The sequence below is a fragment of the Macrobrachium rosenbergii genome, chromosome 5 (assembly GCF_040412425.1).
Source record: "Macrobrachium rosenbergii isolate ZJJX-2024 chromosome 5, ASM4041242v1, whole genome shotgun sequence".
Taxonomy (NCBI): Eukaryota; Metazoa; Arthropoda; class Malacostraca; order Decapoda; family Palaemonidae; genus Macrobrachium; species Macrobrachium rosenbergii.
The window spans coordinates 6333418-6348417 of NC_089745.1; the positions used below are offsets into that span (position 1 = coordinate 6333418).

The 15000-nt window shown below is 37.7% G+C and overlaps 1 protein-coding gene across 5 annotated transcripts in view; it reads right to left on the minus strand.

Annotated features, from left to right (window-relative positions):
* The window catches only part of LOC136838472 (transmembrane protein 198), a 525581-nt gene that overhangs the window by 113465 nt on the left and 397116 nt on the right, over window positions 1-15000 (minus strand). The window contains exon 1 of one of the 5 annotated variants that reach the window (XR_010853001.1): window positions 14367-14969. The exons of 3 other annotated variants lie outside the window; for them this stretch is intronic. The gene's annotated coding sequence lies outside the window, so the exon portion shown is untranslated. Of the gene's footprint in view, window positions 1-14366; window positions 14970-15000 lie in introns of those variants that run through there. One more of the 5 variants, XM_067103422.1, reaches the window with a different exon arrangement.

The window sequence follows — 15000 nt, forward strand, 5'->3', positions numbered from 1 at the left end:
AGAATCCTAGGAGATCCTCCTGAGACCCCGACTTGTTTGTTAGCATAAAGGAAGTGGGATTTTAACGAACGTATGACCTCTGTTTAGGAAGGGAAATATCATTAATTCGCACTGATTCATGTGTAGGAGGCTAATTAGTTTACACGCCAAGTCTCCGTTTCACTAATAGATTAACGTCATTGAAAAACAGCCAATTAGGCATGGAGTCCTCACTAACACAGCAGCGTATTGCAAGACACTTGCGCCTATTGCATAAACATCCGAGGCATTAGGGAATTGATATCTATTTATTGTGGTCATATAATAAATCTATGCCTTTTAATTCATTTTCAACACAAGATGAAATAAAAAAAAAAATCACCCAGGAAAGTCATCATTCTTCTAATATTTTTTTTATAATTTCTGCATCCACATTAAGTATATTGTAATGGGTATATATAAAACGTTAATGTTTAACATGAAAAAATACAACGACGTATGAATCGAAAATTGCAGTTCAAGGCCTGGCCACTTTAATTTGCAAGTCGGATAATGAGCCTCATGAATAGCACGCAATTTGAAGCAACGAGGAAACACATTTCAAAACAGCAAGTCAATCATATTAGATAAAGCAACCAGGATACAAAGCCGCCACTGATTAACATGCATGCCGCGCATGCCCAATTTTTCTGTGCAACATTAAAGTTTAAGAGCTACAATTTTAATGGTATTTTAAGCACAGTTTTGCAATTAGATGAATATGTAAAGATAGAAAAAGTGTATGTTTTAGATATATATAATGTATGTATGTATGTATGTATGTCTGTATATATATACTATATACTGTATATATAATAATCTACTGGTTATACCAGATCTGTATGTAACTGTTATAACATCGATACCCTCTTAACTCCTCGAATTCTTCTCTCTTTTTGCATACGCTTGTCACTGGAAAGGGGTATCTCAACTATAAGAATGAGTGTGTGCGTGTGTGTGTGTGTGTGTGTGTGTGTGTGTGTGTGTGTGTGTGTGACCAAAAAATCTATTCACAGTATTTTCAAGGACGATGAGATTAAAAGTGTTTGATGCAATATATAAATATCGGAGAGTGGACGGGAAATTGAAGAGTCGGCCTGTTCGGCAGAAAAATACAAGCACCCAAACCTGCAAACGCACGCACATGCACAATATAAATACCGATCAGAAACTAGTAAGAATGAAAAATTAAGATTTTTCCTGCCAAAGACTAATAAGCAAATACAGCTGTCAGCAGGTTCATTTGTTACAAAAGATACAGTTGCTGGGACATTCGCTATATATTCACGGCATGATTGAAGAATTTCATGCAGAAGATGGTGGCCAAGATCAAAGCTCTGGATTGTCAAATTCCACAACGAAATACATGAATTTTTTTCGGACATTTTTGTAAATATGTTTTATAAGAATAACAAAAGAACAACTTAAGTCGTATAATACCACCACAAAATACATTTTTTAAATATTTATATATATATTCTCGTGGGATTTTGCATTCAAATCCTGGCACAGATCAGTTTTTTTTTTATTTTTTAAAAATTTAACAATAACATCTTTTTAATCCCCTCAAATTTGAAGGTGTTATCTGCCAAACCCCACGTAATCCCAAACTGCAAATTTTTTCTGTGAACTCTTGACTAATTTATTTTGGAAAGTTCGTTGCCAAACTTTTCATATCCATCAAATTTATGGCCCCTACTTTTTTTTTTTTTATTTCTGCCAACTCCCGCATATTCGTTACATTTCATATCTGAAATTTGGTGCTATATCCATATTACGTTTTCGTTACGCCATCATATTCACGACTTATTCCTGCAATTCCCACATATTCTTTAATATTTTATTTCCATATTTCCTATACATATTGCATTTCCATGACTCCCATTATTCATGAGTTATTCGTATAACGACCATACGTAGACAGTTTTAAACTCAGTGAATTTCCGCCTCTCCACATCATATCTGCAACCTCAGCGTAATCAAAATATCTGATTTCTGTAAATCCCACACAACCAGGATACCGGTACCTTATTCCTGTAAACTTCATCTTTAGTTTTCTGTGAAAGAAAACGATTGCGCCGGCTTTGTCTGTCCGTCCGCACTTTTTTCTGTCCACCTCAGATCTTAAAAACTACTGAGGCTAGAGGGCTGCAAATTGGTATTTTGATCATCCACCCTTCAACCATCAAACATACCAAATTGCAGCCCTCTAGCCTCAATAGTTTTTAATTTATCTTAGGTTAAAGTTAGCCATAATCGTGGTTCTGGCACCGATAAAGGCCAGGCCACCACCGGGCCGTGGTTAAAGTTTCATGAGCAGTGGCTCATACAGCATTATATCGAGACCACCAAAAGATAGATCTATTTTCGGTGGCCTTGATTATACGCTGTACAGAAAACTCGATTGCGCCGAAGAAACTTTGGTGCATTTTTTACTTGTTGTTGGTTTCGTTGCTCTCACTCTAACATTTTGAAACTTTTTTTGTTTTTCTGAAGTTCCCCTTTACCCTTTTAAATGTATTGCCACCACAGCTGACTGGTGTTTTATGGCAATGGCCACCAATAAAACAAAAATCGTTTTATCACGCGCGGAAACGCAGGCATATACTGGCCAGCAAACTGGCCATTGATACACCAAAACTAATGTACGAATGTAATGGAAAACAGTAATGCTGCGCCCTTTAACACGCAGCTCAGTACCGTAGGAAATAAAAGGTTTTAAATTGAACGTATAATTTAAATTATGCAAGGATTAGGGGAGAGAGAGAGAGAGAGAGAGAGAGAGAGAGAGAGAGAGAGAGAGAGAGAGAGAGAGAGAGACGCCTTTGTTTCTGTTTGTCAACTGCACTGACTCAGACTCGGGCCAAGAGCAAAGTATGTTGAAAGTTTGGTTTTTCAAACACTTCTATGCAATCCCTCTTAAGAAAATATCATAACATTTACATTGGAAGGAAAAAAACATTACAAATTCTTGTAACATCAAGCAATCAACACTAAAAAAAATAAGCACTATGAAACCAAAAAAATTCAGAATCGAAATTTTGCAAAAATCAAATAATTGCACCACGAACTCGAAATACATGAAACAGATAGATGAAACGGATAAACACTGTAAACAAAAAGCCATAAATCAGAAAATCCCCATCGATCCCGACAGCCCGATACAGGCACACGACAATGGAGGCAATAAACAAAGAGCTGGGAAATATATCCAATTATATCGCACGAAAAAAAAAAAAAAGCAAATCCCCATTTTTAGTCCCACCCACAACGGAGCTATAATCCCAGCGATAAGGGAAAATCACATTAAAAAAAATGAAAGACGAACAAGATTAAAGCTGTTGTTATTCGACGTCCGCGAATGGGACAAAAACGCAAATGTGTGCGTATACCATTTCATACCGGCCATTTTTCCCCCCCTTCCTCAATCTCGCTTTCCTTTTTTTTTTACTTTTTTATTTTTTGCTTTTTCCAAACTCCCCCGCTTTCACCTTTATTCATAGGGCAAGCAAGGCATCGAGAGCATTTTAATCAAACCATGTGAAACCCCAGCGCCCCCCTTTTCTGGGTGTTATGAAAGATACAAGAGCATAGGGAATGCCTCGCCAAACAGGAATATTTTATGCATGAGAAGGAGAGAGAGAGAGAGAGAGAGAGAGAGAGCCACGAGCTATTCCTTGTCTTCCCTTCTAGTTATAACACAAGATATTGTGTATTATTTAAAGAGAGAGAGAGAGAGAGAGAGAGAGAGAGAGAGAGAGTTGTTATAATGAACATCACAGGCGCATAAAGATACAGGAAAAAAAAAGAAAGTAGGAAAAATGCCGTGAGGATAAAACGGTTCATACAGGTAAATGACAGGGATAAAAAGGTCACTGGAAAATCTATTAAGAGGCACATTAGAATGTAGGTTCACAAAAGGGGGTCAAGAAGAAAAACATAATGAGCTTGTGAGAGAGAGAGAGAGAGAGAGAGAGAGAGAGAGAGAGAGAGAGATGGAAAACGGTGAGAGGAAAGCAATGGTCGCAGCAGCATGGCTGGCCCGGAGATCAATATTTGCAACGCCGCTCAACTCTGCAATTGCATGCGGTGGTGGGAGGAAGGGAGGAACGGTGGAGAGGTGGGGTGGGGGGGTGGTTAAGGACACGGAGAAGAGAATGGAGAGAGGGGAGGGGAGGGGAGGGGGAGGGGAGGGGAGGGGATAGCAGGTTCCCTTTAGACAAAGTGCCTTCTGGTCTATGATAAAGAAAGGCGAAGCGAACGTCCCGCGAAAGCGAAGACGGAACTGAAAGCTGGAGACATAAGGAAGGGGAGCGGGAATGAAGAAGAGTCTCACGGGTACAAATATGCAATGAGGGAGGAAGGAAGGAAAAGCAGGTGGCAATGAGGAGGAAAGATGCATGACTGAGGAAGTGGTGGGGGGAGAGGAGGGGAGGGGAGGGAGGGGTCCCAGGACGGAGAGGTGGAGCGGTGGTTACAGAAGGCGATGACTGGAAAAAGTTAGGGAGCCAGAGAGCTTCTCGACACGTGCAAGGGAGGTTCAGGCATCACGTCTATCGCAGGCGTGGAGGATGGCAGGACGCATCGGGAGGTGGGGGTATTGGATTTTCGAGAGAGAGAGAGAGAGAGAGAGAGAGAGAGAGAGAGAGAGATTCCAGCAATTCCAGTACGAAAGTAAGAGTAGGACACGAGGCAATTCCAGTACGAAAGTAAGAGTGAGGCACGAGGCAAGGGGGTACGAAATAATTTTGTGCCTAGCTAACAATATTTACAAGAGGATAGCGCAACTTTTAAGATTTTTCTCGCCATAATTAAAGTCGGGCAAGAACGTACTTGCGAAGGTAAAACAGACCATAAATAACAGCATTAATAATAATTATTTGTTCTTAAAAGTTTTCAGCCAAACTTCGACATTATTATAAAATTAACTTAGTAAAACACTCTTAATATATTTTTCTCGGTGGAAAAAATTGTCACATATATTCCCAAATATTTAATACCTCCATTAAACACAAATAAAATTAACTTTTATTAACATTTGCACGTAATACGGAATAAAATAGCTTAAGAATGGTTTCACCACAGTGGGCGGGGAACTCCTTGTCGAGATCCTTCCGTCTGGAAAGTATGCATGTTGAATAAGCAATATACACTCGCATCATTGGATTTGCTCTCTTCTTCTCACTTTCTCTCTCTCTTCCCTAGCTGCGATCCACAGCAGTCGACTAAAACCAAGGCACATCATCCTCTGCTTCGGTCAACTGAGGCTTACTGGATATTAGTGAAAGTGCCCATTCGTCCAGCCTCGTCTGGTTCGAGGATCGAACGCGGGCCGCCCGATTGTGAGCTGGACAGATACGCCTCATAAGGATCTTTCTCTCAGGGTGAAATTTCAAGTTGTACAACTAAATAAAATATGATTAGCCAGTGTAACATAACATGCTAATAGCAAGAACTTCCCAAGCTTTTATAAGGCATCACAAATAACATGGTCTTAGTGATTGATAGTGCTGGCGTAAGAGGGGTTTGGAAGCAGGTTGCAGTTGCTGGAGATCACTGATTATTCGGACAGCATACTTCTCTGAACCTCGATACACACACACACACCACACTACTTTTTATATATAATATATATATATATACACATTTATATATAATATATATATATATATATATATATATATATATATATATATATATATATATATATGAATGTTTGGCTATGTCATCCATTTTCTTAAATTCCCGAATTGCCTACTTTTTTTTTGTTTCATGTTTCCAGAGTCACTGGACAGGATTTATGTCTGTTTAGACTGTCATCAAACAAAGGGTATTGCGCTTTGTTGGTATCCTTTATTCATGTAGTGGCATGGTCCCGATTAATAGTTTTGGTTTTGTTTGCACAATATATATATACTGTATATGTATATGTATATATATATATATATATATACACATATATATATATACATATATTATTATGTGCAAACAAAACCAAACTATTAATCAGGGCCATACCACTACACGAATAAAGGATACCAACAAAGCCATACCCTTTGTTTGATGACAGTCTAAAAACAGACATAAATCCTGTCCAGTGACTCTGGAAACATGGAACAAAAAAAAGGCAGGCAATTCGGGAATTTAAGAAAATGGATGACATATCCAAACATTCATTTATGTTACTTTAGTCCACGGTACACAACCGAATTCTCACTGAAAAATTAAATTGTCAGTTTTGCAAGTGTATTTTCGAATACAAACAAAAACTGGTCTCGTGTTGCAGATCACCGTTTGTTTAACATCAAGATATGTTTCTGGTATTTGACTGTTTGTAAGTTATCTGGCGTCACAAATGTTAGGTTAAACTTATTCACAAACAATATATAATACATATATATATATATATATATATATATATATATATATATATATATACATATACATATATATATATAATATATATATATATATAATGTTGAATTTTGACTTTGTATCAGTCACCTGAAGATGGCTTAGAAATAAAGCCAACACCAGTCAGGATTTTCCCCATGATTATATATATATATATATATATATATATATATATATATATATATATATATATATTATATATATAAAACTCAATTTGAATATTTTATCATAAACTGACGAAACGACCTCCAGCCCAAACCAATAACATATCCAATAAGCAACAGCCACTTGACGCTGAATGGCATTTCAGGATCAATGTAAGTCACTGGAACGTCCCCTTTCCTCAGGCAGATAAATTTCATCCAAAGCGACTCCATAAATTTCCATGGGACCCGGAAATTTCCATTTCAGATGCTGAATGCAGCATGCTGTCTGTGGAAGGTGGATCTTCACCCCAGTGAATTCGAGGGATAACGGAGAAGTAACTGTCTCCAATGAAATGTCAATCACTATGAAATCGATGCCAGGGAGTGTACTACCACACTATCAGTATCATTATCGTTAATCATGAGAGAGAAAAAAAAAACAAAAAAATAGTGCCGAAGTTTCTTCGGCGCAATCGAGTTTTCTGTACAGCCGCTACAGCGTATAATCAAGGCCACCGAAAATAGATCTATCTTTCCGTGGTCTCGGTATGATGCTTTATGAGCCGCGGCCATTGAAAATTTAACCATGGCCCCGTGGTGGCCTGTCCTATATCGTTGCCAGACACGATTATGGCTTACTTTAACCTTAAATGAATAAAAAAAAAAAATACTAAGGCTATGCGTGATGATTGGAGGGTGGATGATCAACGTACCAATTTGCAGCCCTCTAGCCTCAGTAGTTTTTAAGATCTGAGGGCCGACAGAAAAAGTGCTTACGGACAGACAAAGCTGGCACAATAGTTTTCTTTGACAGAAAACTACAACGATAGCTAAAAATATTCATCGAAACTAAAGCAAAGGACCTTGAAAATTTAAATTAGCCTACGGTCACAGACTCATTTAAATTTGGTGAACACCAACATCCAAGACTGGTTGGTTGATTAATTGTGAATTGTCGGGCGTAATAACAACCAAGGTTATTAATTTCGAAAAGATTTTTTAACTTCTCTGAAATTTGTACGAGAAAATAGATCACCATTCCCAACGCCCCCGAAAAAAAAACAATATCCTTAACTAACACGTTAATACACCCTTAGAGACCATACCACAGTCTCACTTTTAAATAAAAGAAAAAGTTACACACACTGGACTTCCAATTCCTGAAAACTGACGCATTAAAAAAATCAAACTACCCGAATACTAAAAAAAATAAGCATTAATGATTTCAAAACAAATTGGTAAGGCCATTTCATAAAGGAATGATAAATAATGACTCGAGTTATTAATCGAATCATTACTTTATTCATATATATTTTCACTATTAATATTACTCCAACTGACTGATGTGTAATAATACGAATGTCTGTCGTTTTTATGTAAAGCAGAGGGACTGAAAATCCACTGCCCATCAAGACTATTTCTATTAAGCTCAATATGGTAATTACGATCTTTTATGACTGACAGTGGCGGGACGGTAACCAAATGCACACTATTTCGGAAATATGGAGGAAATTAAATAACATTAAGTGGAATATGAGGGTCCATACAAGTCGAAATCGCTCTCTCTATCTCCTCTCTCCTCTTCTCCCCTAATTCCACACTTCTATCTATCGCTGGAAGATTCTTGTAGTAATGATCCCCAAATCTTCATAAACATATCCAGACTGCAATTTGCACATATTATCCCTCACTAAACGTAAATTCCAACACAATAAAAGTATAACCAAATGCAATTTAATGTCAATAATAAACAGACAATTTCAGGGACCCTGAGACCACGAAGCGTAGCATTTACGAAAATGAACGCAATATGCTACAAATGATGTCGCTAAACCTCTCTCTCTCTTGGTATCTCTCCAACTCAGCTCGAGGCTGGAGTGACTGCACCCTGTAGCAGTGGAGCCGAGCAATTATCCGAAACTTATGCATCCGCACCATATGCCAGCAGTCTTCAAACACCCTGGACACGCAACTTTAAGCACGCCACATGCCACTAAGTTACCTAAGATTATTAGCTCCGACGTATGTATGCAAATGGATTATCCATCTATCTAACTAAATTATATATATATATATATATATATATATATATATATATATATATATATATATATATATATATTAATTATATATACATATATACAGTATATATGTGTATATATTTTTTTCACTTACTTATGAGCCTTTCAGTCGAGAAACATGCCAAGCGCCATCCAGGGCCAAAGTATTTTTAATTTAATTTATTATATTTTAAAAATGGCACTTGGTATGTTTCTCGAATGAAAAGCTCATATATGCATACATACATACATACATACATACATACATACATATACGTACTACCTAAATCGATCAATATCAACATGTGTGCTGGACGCACAATGTAAATGCTAATCATAATGGCAAGAAACACTAGGATACCAGGTATGAAGCCTGACTTGTCTACATGAATAAAAACCTAAACACAACATGGGCAGAAAGCCTTTCGATTCAAAGACAAACAAGTCATAAAGGAAATATAGCACCCAGCTCTCTCTGTATGAGTGTTTATGTGATATCGATAATTCAGCTCAAAGTCTTTGTTTGGCATTCCTTCCATAAAGTAACCCTGAAGAGAAGTATTAGCAATAGTACAATAATGATGGTAATCACATTAGTTGATATAAACAGGCTGCACAAGGTTGTAGTGACTGTTCAAAGCAACCCTACTGTAACATGTCAGTGGAGATATATAAACATGTTTCAGTAGAGTGGTTCTGTATCAGATCTAATAACAAATAAAAGTAAAATCATCTTAAGCTGAACAAACTATCATTTGCAATGCGAAAATTCAATCTCGCGTCCAGCAGCAACAATGACCGTCTTAAAAAGATGCTCCAAAAACAACAAAGAAAATAATAAAAACATAAAAAAAAAATCAAGAACATTGCCCACAAAAACAGCACCCCTCCTCTCCCTCGGGCGGAGCTACATTCTTCTTTACAGGTTCCTCTCAGCAGATTGCAAATAAATACGCATGCTACAGATATATACAGTATATATATATATATATATATATATATATATATATATATATTGTGGGCATACGAACACAATACAAAACGACAAGGAAACCATCCATTCACACAAACAACTACATACCTAAATCGCAGCACACACAGCATTTGCGTATGTGTATTTATACACACTCACATGTTCTACAGATGCTTGTTTTTATAATTTTTATCAAGTTTTCAGACCCTTCTTCTGTTACGGCAACTGTCGAGTTATGTTCTTTGTCTCATTTACAACCAAAACCATCGCAGCCATATTTCTGAGTTTTTGTCTTCTGAGAGAGAGAGAGAGAGAGAGAGAGAGAGAGAGAGAGAGAGAGAGAGAGAGAGAGAGAGAGAGGGCAACTATACTATAACAAAATAACGTCAGTACTTTGCAAAGACACTACTATTTAAGACTTGCGTACCCAACAGGTTCTGAGACAACAAGTTTAATTTTTTACTGTGACTGTCATTTCCCGTCATCACGGCTGGCCATTATCTCAAGTGTAGAGTGGAGTTTCATCAAGTGTTTTTTCATTCTCCCTTTTTTTTTCCGTCGAGTAACTCGCTCGGTGGAAATGACTAATTTTCTACGACAAAGAAATGTGTTTTTTTTTTCTATGAATTCTAGTGAGAGTCCTATGTAATTTCTATACACAAACTTTCCATTAAGTAGAACAAAGGGTACTTATAGTGCAAGCCGTTTAAGGTTCATTATTAAATGACACCCACAATTCTACACTGACCATAACGGATTATTTTATGTGATAATCACACATAATTTTCGCCATAACTAAAACACTTATAAACTCAGCAGACAGGAACAATTCACCGAGAAATTTACTCCCTTGCCTCACTTGGGATATTGTTAGTCTTTTACGCTCGATAATGTCTAAAAAGGTTTAATTACGTTTTCCTATAGCAACCGAAAGACTCATCACTGAATGAGAGTCGAGTACTCCTCATTATCTCTAATAAGGAAAAACAGTTAAATATTTTTTTTTTAATCTTTTAGCGATTTGAAAAGTCATTCATATCCTGATACCAAAAATGCTTCGCACTACTAAGCACATTAGTTGAAAAAGTCATATGTATATAGTACGTACATACCGTTATACGTCCTCAGAAATGCTTTCAGCACAATATGCAACATCATTAAAGTAATTTACAATAATGAAACATAAGTGGTAAAGGCGATTTTATCAGTGCAGAATCAACTAACGTCACGAGTACGACTATGTACAAAGGCAAACTTGTACCTGTACTTGTACCCGGGTACATTATTATCTACCATGACTTCGAAGGTACGAGAAAAGCTCCGCTGGAAAACAAAGACATCTCTGTATTTGCCCCCAACAAATAAAAGAGGGTATACTACTAATTTTGCAGATACTGCAAATGGGACCCCCTAAATACTCGTGGAAAGCATTGAAGAATCATTCTGAAACTGCAGTAACTTGTGTATTAGTGTTTCATGGAGACCAATAGGTGGTATATTTCAATTTCGGAAATTTTGCAGATACTGCAATTTTCCATTTTAGGCCAGAGCTGTGCTTAAGAGCTGTGAAAAGTACTCGTACACCTCAACAGCGGACGGCTCTATCGAAATCACTAAAATTTTGCACACTGCTCGAACTCTCTACTAAATTGCACCTTTAGCCAAGTAACTAACAAATCCTCTTCATTACAATGGGATGCTAAAAGATTATCGAGACTTGAATTATTATTTCATACAATATGGGTCAATAATATCTTTCTAGCATAATCCTCCATACCATAATCACCCAAGAGTTTTTTCTCTGTTAAGTCAGTTTCCAGTGTTTACCTCAGAATTTCGTAATATCATTGCCTCAAACCTTAACTGTTCTGTTTTACACTAGTGAAAGATCAGTTCGTTCATCTTGAGCATTCTGGATATTATCTATTCTCTCTTTCCATAAATAAAGGACTTGGCAAAGATGTATCATATCTAAACTAAAAATAGAGTAAGAAGACAAACACATTTATTGTTTATTTCCACGGTACAATGCCTATACTGGATACCTTTTCACAGGAAAGCTTGTATTTGTGTATTTGTTTATATATATAAGTAATATAACGGGATTCAGATATACACATAATATGGTTTATTGTCCCAGACTAACAAACATACTCGTATAACCGTCTAAATGTATCAGTTCCAAACAACTTTCATAAAACACTGATTGCCTCACTTGCTATCATAAAACAATGGCTTGAACGGTGATGTACGAATCAGGTACAGATATCAATAGAGTTATCCTGATGCAAAATAAAATAATGAATAGGTCAGTTAATTCGAAATACTGAATGGTGCAAAAATAACTGTAACTACTATATAAAAACAATAAGAAGAAAAAAAATAAAACTCCATTTACCCTACTACACATCATTACCACAATGGCATGGCATAAACTAAGACTATGAAGAACAGTTTTAATAAAATCCACACCAGTCCTTTACTGAGAGAGAGAGAGAGAGAGAGAGAGAGAGAGAGAGAGAGAGAGAGAGAGAGAGAGAGAGAGAGAGAGATATTCTTAGTCACATACTGTGTAATTATTAGTATTCTTATTGAGAATGAGAGGGGAACCTTTCCAGTTAAGAGATTAATTTTCCTTTCTGTTAGCAGCGAACATGCTTCCGTGACGGGAAGGCCGAGGCTGTAAAATCGATTGAAATCTCTGAGCCCCACCAAATACTTACTGCAACATTGCAACGGAGAAGCAGTGTCTGACTCTTACTTTACTTATTTATGGCATAAAATTTATATAATCGTTATCAAAACTGAATGAATGAAACTGCAAGCAACTGAATAAATAATAAACAAAAGTACACAAACATATATATGTGTGTATGCATGTGTCTGTTCATATATACATTTACATACATATATAAATACAATATATATATACATAAATATACATATTTATGTATATGTATACATATATATACGAGTACAATGAAAGTAACTAAATGATTAAACTAACAAACCGAAAAACAAACAAAGCATCATGAAAAACAACGCAAGAAACAGACACGCTTAATGAAACAATGCCGATAAACAACGGATGTGCGTATCTTGGATAACCAGTCACAATGTACGGGAACAAACAATCACAGGTAGGTGAGGAGGAGGGGGTGGGGGTGGGGGAGGGAAATAGCAGTACCTGCATTCCTTAATCATCATCATCATCTGAATCGTGCATTCTCATGACTCACAAATAGCTGAAGTCATCAAGGAAGCAATTCCATCATCTGGAGAGAATCTGACAGCGTGCAAAGGTGAGGTCCCTCCAGGGAAGACGAAGAGAGTATGACGCCACGCAAAGATAAATTACACCTGTCCACTCGTCCCGTTATAATATTTGCGTAAATACATACTGCTGCTGTGCTAGAGAGAGAGAGAGAGAGAGAGAGAGAGAGAGAGAGAGAGAGAGAGAGAGAGGAAAGGGAAAGGGGGTGGATATTTGCAAAGCTAAATTTTCTTTGTAAATGAAAGCTATCGATCCCACATTCGCATATATTGAATTCCAACGCTCTATCAAACGGCACTGAAATTCGATTCTTGTTCGTGTGGGATCGAGATCATGCACATTTCTAGAGGCCTTTCTTCACGAACCACCTTTAGTGATGATAAATTCTCTGACAAAGAACGTTTCCTATAAAAAAATACAAGCAAAAGTTCGAAGTTAAGAATTCTAAGCAGAAAATATGCGTATATAGGCTTTGTAACACAAAGATACGAACACACGTATTATATATATAGATATATATATATATATATATGTTATATATATATATAATGACTGCTAGTGTGTGTGTGTGTATACATATACACATAATGTGTGAGAGAGAGAGAGAGAGAGAGAGAGAGAGAGAGAGAGAGAGGATTTTTCTCCGGGTTGCACACTGTGTCATTGGACGCGTTCTTACAGAAGACATCCTCTCTCTCTCTCTCACGCGACGAGCGTAATAATCACATCACCAGCCGCCATGAATCTATCCACGAGGCATGGCCTCGGTTTATCGCACTGAACGACCCCGGGGGCCATTGCAGATGCATGCAACTCCTGCTCGGGGAAAGAGGAAAGAGCTAGGGACCGAGACTGAGGTAGATTCCTACGCCCCTCGTAGCACGAAGGACAAAGAAATCTGAGAAGTTCACTCATCGCAATGTTACTGGATTTATTAGCTTGGATTCCTACGCTTCTGGTGGAGTGGAGGCAATGAATTTTGTTACTCCGCCAACATGGAAAAGTATGTTGAAATAAGAGAAGTAAGACTAATAAGTGACTTGGCTAAATGCAGTTCCTTACGCTTTTTGTATCTGCTTTTGATGGACAAAGATATTCGGGCGAGAGTCACATATTCAACCACAACAAAATTGACAGAACGCAAAGAAAGCTGGACAGGAAAGATTCTACATATCTTGTAGAAATTTTCGTAGAGAAGAGATTACCGAAACTCGCGAAGAAAGTACCATGAAAGTACAATACCATCAACCGCCCGAAGGAAATGAACACGAAATAAACAGTAAGCATTTAATTATCTTTATTATTGCACTGCCACCATGCACCTAAGTAAACAAAAGCCCCAGCTGAACTACAAGCATCGCTCACTTATTCATGAAGAACATGCAATACGCGCCACCAAAAATCAATATTCCCCTGAAACGTCAGATGGGGGAAAACAAGACAATAATGAATAGCCCTTTAAATCGAAAGCCAATATTTACCTCCTTTCCATCGGCCGTCACATGGAGTTATTTGAATTTCTGCCTCAGAGTCCGCTAATCCTGGCAGGGCCCGGTCATTGTCCCAAATAGACACACACACAGGCCGAACAATCGTTTTCGGTGGTATTGAAAATAGGAGGGGAAAGACCAATACACATACGTTTAATACGTCCTCCACTTGTTCCACGTATTTTCCATTTTCAACACATTGCAATTCGCCTTTATTTCTTTTTATATTTTGGCTGACTCGATAATCTGACTAGACTTAAGTTTCTGAGAGATAAATTTTCAACTATTATTTTAATATCAGATGCAATAACTAACTAAGAGGTCACTTAGGGGTTTATCCTTTCGCGAGTGGACATCACAGTCTGTCATTTACGGAACAGAACCGTCACTGTGGAACCGAAGAAGCACTTGCGATCACAAAGCGAAAGTTGCTGCTCGTCTTTGTGCCAGACGTAGCGGCAGCAGGGAAGACACATCCGGCCGCCACGACGTGCGCCCCATAACTAAACTGGTGGATGGGCTCGGTCTCGCTTAGTCCTCGGCTTGACGCTGCCTCCAGCTTGTCTGAACGACAGCCACTGAACCACTGGCCCCGAAAGGAGAGGGAGGAGGAGGAGGAGGAGGC